Consider the following 17423-nt stretch of genomic DNA (forward strand, 5'->3'; position numbering starts at 1 on the left):
ATTCTTGAACCCCTATTGCTTGGACTTTGGAGAGACATCAGTGTTGTCAATTCCCTTTAAATGAATTCTTCCCACAGAGCCGTACATGATTAATATCTTTTGAATACTACTGAGAGTAAAAATATGCTGAGTTGACATTTTAGTAGCGTTTGCTTTGAGGAATACAGGTGCAATTGGTCATACTGATTCTCAGACAAAAGTCCATGTGGTTTCATGGTTTCACCTCAAGTTATAAATCAATTCTGGGAGCCTGAGCCTAATCCAAGACCCTGAATGCACGTTACACTATCTTCAGTGTTAGCACAATGAGCAATATGGAATCTTGGTTGTCACTGCAAAGTGGTTTATGGCAGAAAGAGAAGTCATGGGGTTTTCAAATAAAGAGACATAATATACCTTTCTAACAAATACCATCCTCAAGTTTTACTTTAATTTACAGTTAATTTTCCCCCCTATAAGTCACTAAAAACCTTTTGATTTTTATGGTGCTATTGTTACTGTTGTTCAGTAGGCCAAGAGGAAAAGAGGAATCTATAGGAGCCATTTAAACTCAGGAGCTTCTGATACAGGGAACTAAAAAACCACCTTCCCATATATTATGTCTATAGAGCAAGCCAAACACTCATACATACATGCAATGTCTCCGTGAAAATTATTACTGAAAAGTTTTCATTTTGGGGGATCATGTAATGTTAGCACAAGAAAGAAACAGTGATCTAGTCTGACTCTTATTCTACAGATAACAAAAATCAGATTCAGAACAGTTATATGAATTCTCCAATATCAGAAAGCATAAAGTCCATCTTTTCTATGATGTTCTCTTTACTCTCATTTAAGTTGTTAGAGAAGAGATGACGTAAGAGTTTCGGCTGACCTACCCAGGAAGTCCATGACCCTCTCAGCAACTACTTTATGCTGGACACTATGCTAGGCAACTGGGATATTAATAGTGAGTAACACAAGGTCCTGTCCTTCTTCCTATTAACTGAAAAAAAAAAATCACTAAACCAAGCCACTTGTCCATTTCTTATCCACAGCAATTTCAGGACATGGTCTTAAAGGTTATTATGGCTGTGAGGTTCAGGGGAAACCATTGGAAATAGCCTTCCAATGCATGGTTTGAAATCCTATTCCTGAAAGCCAAGTTTGCTATTTCAATAGTTTCTCCTGAACTTATAACTTATGTTGTTACAGGCATCCATCCAGGTAGCACAGCATAGTGAGAATCAACATGGGTTCTACTCCCAAAAGTGCCACTAACAAACTGGGTCACTCGGAGTAAATGAAAACTTCTTTGGTTACCAGTCTCCCCATCTATAGAATGAGGAACTTGATCAACAGGACCCAAAGCCTCCTGTATATTACAAAACTCTATCTAGGGCACAATAGATACAGTCAAGGCACTAAATGGAGAAGGATCGCAAGCAGTCAGTGGGGGATCAAAATCCAACTAGCCAACCTCAAAAGTCCTAGTTGGGATACTCAGAGTATGACATGTAGTTCCTTCCAAAGCTCATCCCAGAAAGGAGCTCAACAATTAAAGAATGCTCTTAGGTCTCAGCAAGTTGATGTACCTCATTCAAGATCCCAGAAGTGGTTAGGGACTTATTAATGACACAGTTGGTGGGGAGAAGGTCACTCACTCTTCAGACAAACAACCCACTCCATTACATCTCACTTTATCACCTAGCCATCCACCTACCTTCTTCCATTGCGATTTCTGAAGCTATTCTCACAGTTCCGAAGATTTATTTTGATCCAATGGGGAAAAACATTTGCCCTGAACAGCATGCAACACCACTCCAGATTAAAATCAATATGCCATACTGGAAAGGAGCAATCTGCCAGAACGTTTTCTTCCTTACATTAGTATTCCAGGAAAGTACTTGAGATTCCCAGTTCTTACCTGGCCCAGACAAATTCTTTGCATCCTACCTCAAGCAATGCCTAATCTCATTGTGTCAACATGGTGCTGCCTCTACAAATCTGAGACCATCACATTTCATGATAAGGAAGCTGAATTTCTTCCTGGTCATTTTCAGATCCAGGCTAGGAAACCCTGCTGATGGGGAACCAATTTTCCACGCTTCTTAATAAACTTCATCCTCACAATCATTGGTCTGAAGAGAAAAACATACTACTCTCAAGTTGCAAATACCAAATGCTATATAAATAACAAATCAATTCTTTGCCACAAGATTTATAGTCACTTTTATTAGTAATGGGGCTCAGGGGCAAGAAAAACCAGCATTGGCCTTGAGGTCAGGCAACTTGATTCAAGGCCAGCTCTGGAAGCAAGTAGCTTTGTGACTTTGCAGGAGTCATTTCACCTCTCAGGTCTCAGTTTCATTGTCTGTTAAGAGTTGAGTGACATAAGCTCAAAGACCCTTCCACCACCACCCACTCTAGCACTCATGTCTTATGACCCTATATTCTTTTCTCTCAGTTGTTGGCCAATTACCTGCTTTGGAAGATGTATTAACTCTTCTAGGCCACTAGGGTACAATTTAACACATTCCTGATCAATAAATCAACAATCCTTCTTTCCCTCTGCATTAACCTTGCATTTGTTATATCACTCTGGTCATGGAGGATTACATATGAGCAGGTGTCTCCAATGTTAACAGCAAGGCAAACCCTGGAGCTGGAACCTCTGATATTGGCACCCTCATCAGTTTTCCAGGGGAATTGGAATCATGGTTCTGAACCTTAATTGTCCATAAAGAGAAAACGGACTTAAGTGACATTACTTTACAGGAAGTCTAACACCCAAACAGGGGACGCAAGGATGTGGTGGCTTGGGGTCTACAAAAGGGCTTGGTGTCTTTATTCATTCATTAATTCATCCATCCATTCATTCATCCCTTCTCCCAAGCCTAGGACTGGCTACAGAATTTTTGAGACCCAGTGCAAAGTGAAAATGTCATGTTCCTTGTTTAAAAAAATAAAATAAAATGGGAGAGAGGAGAGAAGAAAATCCATTAACATTTCTAAAATAAACATCTTCTTTCCATGGTCTTTCCCTTGACCTGGCATGATGTTCTCTATTTGCTACTTAAGGTCATGCTCCCTTAGACAGGGAGAGTTCAAGCTCACACAGGCACCAGGGTGACTAAGAGCAGGTGCAGCCTCTGGCTGCCAGTTTTCCCTTCCACCGGCACAGGACTGAAGTGCCACAGTACAGGGAAGTCAAACCAGGCATTCTCCCTTCCCACAACCTGCAACCCCAAACCATGGTAGCTGGGCAACCCCTGGGGCCAGGATATACTAGGTATCTGGCTCAGGGTGGTCAAGAGGCTCACTCCCACCAAGTGACCTGGAAAATGCACTGTGCTTCTGCCACATCAGGGCAGGGATGGCCACCATTATGCCCTACTCCAATACGCAGTAGGGCACATGCACTCACCCAAACATTTGCAGCACCTACACTCAGAGGTCCCTGACTGGCGGGGGAGGCAGAGGGGAGCCAGGCAGGCCACCGAACCAAGAGGTGGGAGGCAGGCGGCCAAGATCGTTCCCTTTTAGGGAGACAGGGTAGTAGGCTGTGAGGCGCAGGACCAAGAGCGAGCTACCACTCCAAGCCTCCAGCACACACTCTTTTGTCCCAATGACTGCGCCTACAGAGCACAAACCCAAAGAAATAATTACCGCCAATCATCCATCAAAACCCTTGAGGGCATCACCTCTCCTGGGAAGTCTTTCCTGCCTGCGCTGCACTAGGCAGCTGGTTACACTCTCACTGGCACCTCCATATATCTCGGGCATACTTCTAATACCATAGTATCACGCTTTATTTCAGTTTGCCTGTCTGTTTTCCCCACGAGCCTAAGAAATTTGGAGGCCAAGCCTATAGTTCATTCACTTTTTATGTCCCAAAACATAGTAGGTGCTCAGCAGAGGCACACACAACAGCACCCCACAGCTAGGGATCACTGCGGAAGTGCTCTCTCAGCACCTCAGCCATGACTTCTCCATCCATTTGAGGCAAACGGATGCCCGGAGCAGAATAGAGAGCACCAGATATCCCAAGTACTATTGTTCTGCTGCACACATTCTCTCATTCACCAGTCAGGAGTTAAACATAATGGCAGAGCAGCATCATGGAATGGTCAAGAACACAGACCCCTAATCCTGCACAACAGGGCTTAATATTAGGAGAACTTGTCGCTATTCTGTAACTAATCTCTTTTTTCATTTTCCACCAAGAAACCAAGAACAGTTTAAAAGGGGAACGGGAGGGGCACCTGGATGGCACAGGTGGTTAAGTGCCCAACTCTTGGTTTGGGCTCAGGTCATGAGCTCCTGGTTTCATGAGTTCAAGCCCCAAGTCAGGCTCTGTGCGGACAGTGCAGAGCCTGCTTGGGATTCTCTCTCTCTTCCTCTCTGCCCTTTCCCCACCTGTGCTGTCTCTGTCTCTCTCAAAATAAATAAACTTGAAAAAAAAATTTTTTTAATAAAAGTAAAAGAAGAATTCAATTATTCTGGTAAAAGACCATTTCATCAAGATGTTTACCCAGGGCCAGATCTTTCCACGTGAAGGAGATGAAGTCATAAAAACACAGGAAATTCAAAGACTGTAAGGGTAACTGTGGTCTGACAGAAAGTGCAGACTCTTCCACAGGAACGTGTTGCTGCTTCTTTAATTTCCAGATTGCCTGTTGTGATTCCTCCTTATAAAAAGATGGTGACAAGTTGGGACATTCATGCGCCTAGAAAAACTCACTTTGAAACAAATGCAAATGGATTCTTTTCCCATAAGCCCCAAGGTACAATGTGTCTTGTGCCAGGTGATGGATTAGAATTTTCCAGCATGGGTTTATGTTGTCAGCCCCTATCAGTACGGCACCAATCAGAAGAGATTAGTCTCACATTGTCAGGATTCTTGTACAACAACCATAGCTTAGAACTTAAAAGTGTGCTGTCTTGCCTTCTATCAACTTCACTGTACAGATACAGTGAATCAAGAGACAACTGTAGTCAGAGAATAATGTGATATGCAACTTTCAATTTAACAAAGAAAGCCTTTTAAGATGTCACTGCACTGAGATAAGAAAACATGTCTTGTATCACCTTTGACCACGTAGATGTGGACATTTAAGTATTCAAACACCTCCTGGTAAGGTTTCTAATTTCTTCAACGATGACATTATTAACCTATGAAGGAGAAGTGTTTCTCTTTTCACCAACTTAATCCACATGGTCTTTAGAGTATTTGATACTTTCATTCATGTTCTTCTTAGTCTCACCTCCACAAAGGGCAAGTAAAGTATGTACCTGTCGCAACAGACCTTGGGGATCTTGTTCCTTGAAGCTCCTTAATCCCTTGGAACTTCAGAAGTTGAACTCTGGCTCCTTGAAGAGGCTTATATAGGCCATTTCACAAACATCTGTCCAGACATAGCCCAAAAAAGTATCCTTTATTCTGACTACAAGCAGAGAAGAGCCTTCCCCAGGCTGTTAGCATCCTCACAAAAGATCAGCCCTGGGGTTGCGACCTGGTTCAATGCCATGCAGCATTACAAACTTCTATGGCTTTGGGGCACCTGGGTGGCTCAGTCGCTTAAGTGTCCAACTCTGATTTTTGGCTCAGGTCATGATCTCAAGGTTCTTGAGGGCAAGCTCCACACTGACAGCATGGGGCCTGCTTGGGATTCTCTCTCTCCCTCTCTCTGCCCTTCCCTCACTTGTGCTCACTCTCTCTCTCAAAACAAATAAACTAAAAAACTTCCATGGCTTTTTTGCCCACAGGACAGGGTCTAACCTCCACAACCTATTCTAGAATGCCCCTTGTGATCCAATCCCTGCCTCACTCACCTCTCACTGCCTCCCACCTCCATTCTGCCAGAATTCCCGCAGTCCAGGCACAGACAACTGATGACCGCTCTCCCAACATCTCCATGGTCTCTGGGGCTTTCTCATTCTTGTTCTCTCTTCCGGAAGTTCCCTTCCTCTACTTCTTCAGCATAAAGGTTATATACTTCTCTGTGAGGACTTCCCTTAACTTCCCTCCCAAGAATACATGTACACGTGTATGCACACACACACACACACACACACACCCCACTCTCAGGCAGTTAGCTTTAGTGTCCTGTCACCAAAGCTCTTGCCAAAGCCTTTAATATAACCGTTGCCACACTGTGTTATAATTTGTCTCTGCCTCTCTGGAATCGTACTTACTCGTCTTTAACCTCCAGCACCCAAGCTAGTACCACTCAGCTGTTCATTCAAAAACATTTGTTAGCATCTAGGGTCTCCTGGCTGACTCGCTCAGAGGAGTGTGCAGCTCTTGATATTAGGGTCCTGAGTTTGAGCCCTAAGCTGGGTGGAGAGATTATGATAATAAATTTAAAATTTTTTTAAACATTTCTTAGCATCTATAATATGCCCTGCTCAGTTCCCTAAGGTCATCCTGAGGCTTGTAGGTTCCACAGTGGATTCCATGAATCCCCTCTTCTGGAACATGTTTAGAAGAAACATCTGCATCTGAGCAAGGCAACCATGGAAACCCTCCAGGCTGAAAGTAGCATTAGGGATTACCTAGTGTCACCCAACTCACATCATCAAGATGACGAAACCAAGACCCAGAGGGAGGAAGCAACATCCTCAAGACCAACACAGAGAATTAGGGGCAGTTCCGAGACTACAACACACATCTCTTGAGTCCTAGGAGGCTCAGTGTTTTCTCCCTCATTCAAACAGAATGCCTCCTCCCAACATTATTAAGTCACTTGTAAACATCAAATCTGCCCCCCACAGGTAACAACACTCCAGATTTGAAAGACTGTGTTTCCACTTCTACAGTCACTTCCCAACAGGATAACAAAGATTAACATGACTATCCATTAAGGTTGCCAGCGGCACATAAAAGAAACTGACCCTGGATGACAAGAGGAGAAGAGATAGGATAAAGGGTGGCTAAGAGAACGCTCAGGAATTGGAAACAGTCAGGATCAAAAAAATAGGAGGGAACGATCAGGGCAGAAGACTGCTGCTGGTGCCTGCCACTACCCAGTGCAGCTGGCCCCACTGCTGTCCTTGCTCTGGACACCAGATACTGCTACAGCCACCACACTTCCCTCAGCTCTCCACTGTCCCCCCACCTTGACACCAACTGCTCCAGATAGGAAATCGAGGTAGAGTGCCTGACAGGCCACGTCTGTGCACACTGGATAAGTCATGCACCCAGGCTGCATGGCCAGAAGGAGAGATGCTCCTGTCATCAACTGCTGTACCAATGACTCCTCAGCTCAGTGGCTTAAAAAGAGTTTATGATCTCTCACCTATCTAAGGGTTGACTGGGCTCAGCAGGGCACTTGTCACTCAGAGCCTCTGGAGCAGTCAGAGGTCAGCTTGGGCCGAAGTCATCTGAAGGCAGAGTGGATTGACTTCTAAGGTGGGTCCCCCACATGCTGGCCATGGAGCCTGGTTACCAGCCAGCACAACTGCACACGATCTCTTCAAGGTACTCGGGGTTCTCCTAACATGGCAGCTGGGCTCCCAGAGGAAGTATCCCATAAGCAAGCTTTCCAGGAGATAGAAGCATTCCCATGCTGGGAGGCATGATTCACTGGGGCTCACCTTGTGAGACTAGCTACCATCGAAACAAAATCGAGATCTGATTCTTACAGGTCTAGGAAGAGCAGGGGGCACACAGGAGAGGTCAGGGCTAGACAACAAAAAATACTGAAAAGCCATTTCATTATGATAAGTATAGAATTCTTAAGGGCATAAGGGTCCCATTGGATTTGTTAAAAGATCAGCCACAGAAAGTCATTGCACCATCACAGAGAAGCACATTAGGTCCATTTTGAGCAGGAATCAGGAAAAGCCATCTGCACCCCTTCACAACTACTGCCTCCCTGAGGGCTGTCTATTCCCCAACACCACAGATCCCTCCAGGAATCAGGACTCTGAAAAGGGCCCCAACTTGCTCAAAGCAAATCCAGCCCACCAGCAAAGCCCACTGCATCCCCGTGTTTGTTGTGCTTGTCCCGTGGAGTCTGAAAGCATTATTGGGGAAGACACTACCATCTGCACATGGAAGGCAAAGGAAACAAGGAAAAAAAGAACCAAAGAAAAGAAAAATTGGAAAGGGGCAAAAGAAAAATTTCAAGGGCTTACTTGGAAAGAAAGTGGGCCCAGAAAAAGCCAGTTGTCTTCCTGTACTTGTCCCATCCAGGCTTTAATTTTCTTGAATTTTCTATTTCAATTAGAGACCCAATAATAGCCTAATATCTTTGATAAAATTATGGGAACATGGGGCACCTGTGTGGCTCAGTCAGTTCAACGTCTGACTCTTGATTTCAGCTCAAGTCGTGATCTCACAGCTCTGTGGGTTTGAGCCCCACATCAGGCTCTGTGCTGCTAATGCAGAGTGTGCTTGGGACGCTATCTCACCTCTCTCTCTGCCCTTGCTCTGCTCCTATGCTCACTCTCTCAAAATAAATGAGCTTTTAAAAAAATTATTGGAACATTAGGAGTATTTCTTTCTTGGAATATTATATAATTTTGATCAAAGTCCTCAGGGTGGTAAAAGAAAATTTACGTAGCCCTGTCACTCAGGTAATATTTCCACTCCACTGCCCACTGAAGTGGGATTTCCTGGCCAAAGTGAAGCTACATATCCACCTCTGTGATGATGGGTCTATGGTTGTTCATTCAAAGAACATTTATTTGATGAGAGCATCAAATCCAGAGAGCATCTGGATTCCCAGCAGCATTCTGGGTCCAGGAAGCAAAGACTGAAGAGTCAAAAGCCCTCGACACCTGGCTAGAGAAGGGATATCTATTCCAAGGACACTCATGATCGAGATTTCTATTGGGTTTATAGAGGTGCCTGGGTGGTTCAGTCGGTTAAGGTCTAACTTCAGCTCGGGTCATGATCTCGCAGTTCATGAGTTCAGGCCCCACATCAGGCTCTGTGCTGACAGCTCAGAGCCTGGAGCCCACTTAGGATTCTGTGTCTCCCTCTCTCTCTGCCCCTCCCCTGTCTCTCTGTGTCTCTCAAAAATGAATGTTTAAAAAAAATTTTTTTTAAAGATTCCTACTGGGTTTACACAAATCAATGGACACAAACACACAAAAATGCCAATAATAGCCATTTAGGACTACAGAATCATTCATGATACTGCCTTTATCTTTGTTGACAGTTTCTGAAAGAGATCCTGTCTGAAAAGATACTTTTGTTATGGTTTAAATAAGGTCTTCTAAAAAAGATGTCAAAGTCCTGACCACCAGTAACTATAAATGGGATCTTACTTGGAAATACAGTCTTTGCAGATGTTCAAGATAAGATGAGGTAATTAGGATAGACTGTAAGTTAATAGGACCATATCATTATAAGGAGAAGAGATTTTAGCATTCAGTCCAACTTAGACTCAGGTCATGATCTCACAGTTTGTGGGTTCAAGCCCTGTATCAGGCTCTGTACTCATAGCTCAGAGCCTGGAGCCTACTTCAGATCTTGGGTCTCCATTTCTGTCCTTCCCCCACTGGTGTGCTCTCTTTCAAAAAGAAACATTTTTTAAAAGTTTTTTTTTAATTAAAAAAAAAAAAAGCCCCCTGCGTGGGGCTCTGTGCTGACAGCTCAGAGCCTGGAGCCTGCTCCAGATTGTGTGTGTATGTCTCTCTCTCTCTTTCTCTCTCTCTCTCTCTCTCTCTCTCTCTCAAAAATAAAGAGTAACAAAAAAAAATAGAAAAAAAAAAAAAAAGAAGAGGAAATTTGAACACAAAGACACCAGCATGATGGGAAGACCAAATGAAGACCCAGAGAGAATACTACCTACAAGCCAAGAAGAACCTGAGGCAGCCAGCAGTTAAAAAGGGGCATGAGACGGATTCCCCTCACAGCTCTCAGGAAGAGCCAACCCTCCCAGTATCTTGACCTGGAGCCTCCAGAACCTTGAGAGAATAAAATTCTATTATTCCCAGCCACCCAGTTTGTGGTACTTTGTTATGACAGCCCTAGGAAACTTCTAGAGTTTTCACGATTAAATTTTGTTAAATCTTGGTAAAGGTGAGTTTTTATTGGCTTACTCAACAAATAGCTACTAAGAAAGCATTTTGAGGGGCACCTGGGTGGCTCAGTTGGTTAAGCATCTGACTCTTTATTTTCAGCTCATCTGATTGTCTTCATTTCAGGTGATGATCTCATGGTGGTGGGATTGAGCCCCAGGTCAGGCTCCATGCACAGCATGGAAGCAGGAGTGGGAGGATTCTCTCTCTCCCTCTCAAAAAAAGGAAAAAAAAAAAAAAAAAAGGAAACATCTTGAGAAGCAGAATGGGCTGAGAAAGTCAAAGAGCAGAAAATTTTGTAGTTTACACTAGAAGGGTTTTTTTTTAATGTCTAGCTATTTTTGAGAGAGAGAGAGAGAGAGACAGAGATAGAGACATAGTGTGAGTGGGGGAGGGGCAGAGAGAGAGGGAGACACAGAATGTGAAGCAGACTCCAGGCTCCGAGCTGTCAGCACAGAGCCCAGTGCGAAGCTCGAACCCACAAACCGTGAGATCATGACCTGAGCCCAAGTCGGATGCTTAGCCAACTGAACCACCCAGGCATTGCTATACTAGAAGTGTTCTGAAGGCAGAACAGTTTCAAGATTATCACAAGGCATACAGCCTCATTGGATTTCGGTTTTGGAAAAATCAGTCTGTAGAAGGAACGGATTCAAGAAAAAGAAGCCTAAAGACAGGAAGGCCAGTCAGGAGACTACAAAAATGGACTAGACAAGCCGTGGTGATGGTTTGGATAGGGTGGAGCCAAAGAAAAGGATAAGTAAATAAATACGAAATATACTTAGAAAGGTGAATTAATGCAACTCAGTGACTGATAGGTCATGAGGAGGAGAATGACGAAAATGATACACAAATTTTTAGTTCTCATAGGTGGTTGGGCACCAAACCGCCTTTTCTATGACCATTTCTGTACAACCAGGATGCTCTCTGGTTCAATGCACATAAGGAGAGCCTAGCCTGACCCAACCTGTCACAGTCAGGGTCCAAGGCTCACCCTCTGACACACACTAGTGAACCTCATTTTTCACTCTCCCTAACAAAACCAATTCTGAGTAAGAGCTACATCTCTTAATCCATCACAGTCTGAGGGCACGTTTGAGCCATCCTGCCCCAGCATTTGCAGCAGGTTAGGGCACACGTGCTGGCTCCAGAACTCTGAGTTTGGGTTCCTGGCTCTACCAGTATAGGACCCTAGGCAAGCTACCCAAATTCTTTGTGCCTCAGTTTTCTCCACTGTAGAAACATGGTAATTGTATTCACCTCACAGCTGATGTTAGTCAGTCAGTATCCACAGAGTACTTAGAACAATGCTTGACTCACACTTAATATTCAGTAAATACAATTAGTTGTTGTTGGTAATGATGACCAATTTGGTATTGCTTACCTAAACTTAAAATTCCCAAATGCTGATCTGTGATGAAGTTTATCAGTCTCCCAGTGAATGGTCAGTTTAACACTTACAGCTGTCGGCTCTTCAGGAAGAAGCGTTCTGTCTCTGTGATCATGGCCTTTCTATCTGGTCAGAGTTGGAGTGGTAAAACTATCTTTTAAAAAAGGACAACGATAGTAGAAGATAGTTGGTTTTAAGAATGGACATTAAAAAAATACCCCAAGTCAAAATTAATAGCCCTAGGTCAATTACCAAAATAAATTTGCTATCTTATTCTATGAAATCCAGAAGTCGGAGAATCCCTGATGAAGGTAGCGATAGCGTAAGGAAGTGAATGTCACCAAAGCTGTATTGTACTGAGGAAGTGACGCCAGATGGTAACTCAAAATCAGATAAAGAAATAAAGATCAGAAATAGTTAAAAAAAAGTGAACAGACTCAAATATCTATCTTCCCTTTCTTCTCTCAGCTTTTTTCCAAGGCATAAGATTATATAAAATAATTGTAACATGTATCATTAGATTAACTTCCATAGACATAGCAGTATTATCAATAACATTGTCAAGTATATTTTACTTGAATTAAATCTCAAGTAGGGGTACCTGAGTGGCTCAGTCAGTTAAGTGTCCAACTCTTGGTTTCAGCTCAGGTCATGGTCTCATGTTTTGGGAGTTCGAGCCCCACATCGGTCTTCACAAGGACAGTGTGGAGCCTGCTTGGGATTCTCTCCCTCCCTCTCTCCCTCTCTCTTGCTCTCTGCCCCTCACCCCTCCCTGCTTGCTCTCTCTCAGAATGAATAAATTTAAAATATATAAAGTTAAAAAAATTGAAAGTAGATTTAAATAATTTAATATGCATATGTTAAGCCATAGAGCAACAGATAGCAAAACAATGCAAAAAACCTGTAATAAGGAGCACCAGCATAGCTCAGTTGGTTAAGCATCCAGCTCTTGATTTAGGCTCAGGGCAAGGTCTCACATTTCATCATTTCAAGCCCCATGTCAGGCTCTGCATGGTCAGTTTGAAATTCTCTCCTCTCTCTCTCTGCTCCTTCCCCACTCACACTCTCTCTCCTTCTCTCTCAAAAAATAGATTTTTAAGAAACCCTACAATTAAAAAATTAAGTGAACTACAATGCTACACTAGGAAAAAAAAACCCCACTTAATACAAAAGAAGGAGGTAAAGAATGAACAGAGGAACAAACTTGACATGAGGTACATAGGAAACAAAAGAAAAATAGCAGATGTAAATCTAACCGTATTAATAACATTAAGTGGAATTGAACTCAACTGTCTCATCAAAAGGTAGAGATTACCAGGGACGCCTGGGTGGCTCAGTCAGTTAAGCACCCGACTTCACCTCAGGTCATGATCTCACACTCAGTGAGTTCCAGCCCTGCTTCGGGCTCTGTGCTGACAGCTCAGAGCCTGGAGCCTGCTTCAAATTCTGTTTCTCCCTCCCTCTGACCCTCCCCCATTCATGCTCTGTCTCTCTCTGTCTCAAAAATAAATAAACATTAAAAAAAATTTTACTAAAAAATAATTTTTTTAAAGGTAGAGATTGCCAGATTGGGGGGAGAAGGGGAATTACAATCCATGTATATGATGTCTACAGGAGATGCACATTACTTTCAAAAATACAAATAGAAAGAAAGCTAAATATGGAAAAAGGTGGGGCGCCTGGGTGGCTCAGTCGGTTGGGCGTCCGACTTCAGCTCAGGTCACGATCTCGCGGTCCGTGAGTTCGAGCCGCGCATCGGGCTCTGGGCTGATGGCTCAGAGCCTGGAGCCTGCTTCTGATTCTGTGTCTCCCTCTCTCTCTGTCCCTCCCCCATTCATGCTCTGTCTCTCTCTGTCTCAAAAATAAATAAACGTTAAAAAAAAAATTTTTTTTTAAATAATGGAAAAAGGTATACCATATAAACAGGAATCATAGAAGAATCTAAGTAGATACACTATTAGCTGACAAAGTAAACCTTAAGACCAATTTTACTAGAGATAAAAACATTTCCTAATAAAAGTTAATCCAACAGGAAGATATAACAATTACGGACCTATGTGCACCTCTCAGGCCCAAAAATACATCCAACAGAAGACAGAAATGAAGGTAGACATAGACAATGAAACAGTAAGAATTGAAGATTTCAGTACTTGAGTTTCAGTAATGGGTAGAATAAGTCATTTGAATATTGAAGTGGAAAAAGACTTCTAAGTCATTATAAACCAACTAAACCAACAGATGTCTAGAGACATCTACAGCACTCTAGGCAACAACCACAGAATACACATTATTCTCAAACATACCTGGAACACATGCAAATGAATAAAACAGTCTTCAGTAAGCTTAAAAGGATTAAAATCATACAAAGTATCTATTCTAACCACAATGAAATTAGAAATCAACAACAACAACAAAAAGAAGTTTGAGAAATCCACCGTTGTGGAAATATAACACCACACTCCTAAAATCAACAATGGTTCAAAGAAGAAATCCCAAGAGAAAATAGAAAATATTTTGAGATGAAAGGAAACAAAGATACAGCATGAAAATGTAAGGGATGCTAGTGAAGCAGTGCTTAAGGGCAAATGCATAGTTGTAACAGACTGTATTGAAAAAGAAAAAAATCTCACATCAACAATGTTAGCTTCCATGTCAAGAAACTGGAAGTAGAGCAAACTAAAGCCAAATTCAGTAGAATGAATAAAGACTAGTATAGAAACAAGTAAAAAAAATTTTTTAAATATGGCAAGATCAATGATATTAAAAAATATTTGAAAAGGACAGATTTTACAAAGAACCCTTCAGCTAGACTGACCAAGAAAAAATACTGAAGACTTTCACTACTAAAATTAGAAATGAAAAAGGAAAAAGCATTACAGACAAAAATAAAGAGGAATTTAAGGGGATACTATGAACAGCATGCCAATAAACTAGACAACTTAGATAAAATGGACAAATTCTTGCAAAGGTTCCAACTACCTAAACTTTATCAAGAATCAGAAAATCTGAGCAACGTGAATTATTAATTTTAAAACAACCCACAAAGAAAAGCCCAATCCCTGATGGCTTCAATGATGAAATCAAATATCTAAGAAGTATACCAATCCTTCACAAACCCTTCCAAAAATAAAGAGAAAACAATGACCAATTAAGTCTAGAAGCCAATATACCCAGAAATAGGTATCACAAAAAAGAGAACTTCAGGCCAATATTCCTTATGAATATAGACATAAAAATCTTCAACAAAATACTAGCAAAATGAACCCAACATATAAAAAGGATTATACACAGTAACCAAGTGGATTTATCCCATGAATACAAGGTTGTTTAACATCCAAAAGTCAATTAATGTAACACCACTATCAATAAAGAAAAAAATGCATGACCATCTCAGATGCAGAAAAAGAACTGACAAAATTCAACATGTCTTCATGTTAAAAACAGCCAACAAATTAGGAATATAATGGAACTTCCTCGACCTTATAAAGGACACTTCCACCCCCCCCCCCAAAACAAAACCCACAAGGTGTCTATTTTACTTCTTCATACTTAATGGTGAAGAACTTAATCCTTTCCCTCCAAGATTAAAAGTAAGGCAAAAATGGTGAACAACTTCTATTTAACAATGTAATGGAAAGTCTAGTGAAGGCACTTCAACAATAAAATGAAATAAAAGGCAGCCATATTGGAAAGGAAAAATTAGATGTATTCATAGAGGACATGATCTTGTGGACATGACTAATCCTTAGAATCCACTAGAACTCTATTTGAACCAATGAATGAGTTCAGTAAGATTGCAGGATATAAGATCAATATGTAAAAATAAACTGTATTTCTACACAGTAGCAATATGCAATCCAAACATGAAATGAAGAAAGTAATTCCATTTACAATAGCATCAAAATAAAAACACATTTTAATCAAAAAAGTACACAAATATTGTGAAAACCAACACTGTTTAAAGAAATTTAAGAAGATATAAATAAGGGGAAAGACATTTAAGATCAGAAGACGTAATATTGTTACAATGGAAATACTCTCCAAATTTATGTGTGGACTGAACACAATCTCTATCAAAATTCCAGCTGGTTTCTTAGCAGAAACCCACAACTGATTCTAACATTCATTTGGAAATGCCAGGGACTCGGAAAAGCCAAAAGAATCTTAAATAATAGTTGGGAGACTCACACTTACTAGTTTCAAAACTTACTACCAAGCTACAATAATCAGTGTGGTACTAGCATAGGGCAAACATACAGTTCAATCGAACAGTATTCATAGTCCATAAATGAAAGCTCACATTTATGGTCAACTGATCTTAAACAGGAGCACCATGTCAATTCAACAGAAAAAGGATAATCTTCAAAAAATGGTACAGAGAAAACATGAAAAAGAAGGAAGCTGGGCCCTTACCTCACACCGTATAAATAAAACATATCCAATCAGAAAATGCTTTAAGTGGGGCACCTGGGTGGCTCAGTTGGTTAAGCAACCGACTTCACCTCAGGTCAGGATCTCAGGGTCCATGAGTTTGAGCCCTCATCAGGCTCTGTGCTGACAGCTCAGAGCCTGGAGCCTGCTACAGATTCTGTGTCTCCCTCTCTCTCTGTCTCTAAATAAACATTAAAAAATTTTTTTAAGAAAATGCTTTAATTGCTCATTTCATTAGCCTTTAAGGCAATGTAAATCAAAAGCACATCACACCTATTAGGATGACTAAAATTTAAAAAGATACAACACTAGTATGTGTCAGCAAGGATACAAAGAAATTAAAACCCCCAGTCATTGTCAGTGGGAAGGTAAAATGGCAGAGTCATTTTAAAAGACAATCTGGAAGTTCTTCAAATTGTTAAACACAGTCACCATATGATGCAACAATTTCACTTCCAGGTATACATCCAAGAGACATGAAAACATATGTCCACAAGAGCCAAAAGATAGATACTTGGGTAGTTCCTACCATCTGATGAACGGATCAAATGTGGCACATACATACAAAGGAATATTTGGCAATGAATAGCAAGAACATGCTGGTACATTCTACAACTTGGATGAACCTTCACAACATTACACTGGGGTGAATGAAGACAATCTCAAAGGACATTTATCGTATAATTCCATTCCTATGAAACGTCCTAAAAATAGGCCAATCTATAAAGGAATTATGTATCTAGATATAGATAGATCTCAATATAGCCTACTAATGGGTACAGGGTTTCTTGTTGGGGGGGGTGCAAATGTTCTAAACTTAAACTGGTGATGGTTACTCACTGAATATACTTAAAAAAATGGAACTATACACTTTAAATTGGAAAATTGTATGGTATGAGAGTGTTAGGGACTGTCTGTGTCCCCTCAACATTCCTATGTTAAAGTCCTAACCCCCAATAATGGTATCTGAAGGTGGAGTCTTGGGGAAGGACTTAGGTTTCCATGAGGTCATAAGGGTGACCTCATCCCTTCAGCGTGGGATCAGTGCCTCCTAGGAAGAGATCCCAGAGTGTGCACGCTCCCTCTGCTACGTGAGGACACAGCAAGGAAGCTGTCGTCTGCCAGCCAGAAGGAGAGCTCTCACCAGGGACAGAATCTGCAAACACTGTGGTCTTCCAGCCTTCGAAACTGTGAGAAAGAAATGTCTGTTGTGTGAGCCACTCAGTCTGTAGTATGTGTTGTAGCAGCCTAAGCTATGACAGGGAGTTATCTCCATAAAGACATTTTTAATGGGCAAGAACCACTTGAGCAGAGAGGAAGGAAGAGAAATGTATCCTATGGAGACAGGTTTTAAGCAAAGAAGCAGAACAGAAATACCCAAGAGACCCATGTAACTAGTGGGCAATTAGTAAGGAAGACCAGTCAGAGAAAAGGCTGAAAATGTAAGTCAGTGTCAGACGTGGAAGCCTTCTGATAGGCAGAGATGTTTTGTGTGTTTTCCTATCAGTAACGAGGACATGTGGCTTGTCACCTTGTCTCTGTAATATTTCCTCCCCCAAATAAACGGAACCCTTTGCTTTTGAAGGCC

This window comes from Panthera leo, chromosome D4 (genome assembly GCF_018350215.1).
Source record: "Panthera leo isolate Ple1 chromosome D4, P.leo_Ple1_pat1.1, whole genome shotgun sequence".
Taxonomy (NCBI): Eukaryota; Metazoa; Chordata; class Mammalia; order Carnivora; family Felidae; genus Panthera; species Panthera leo.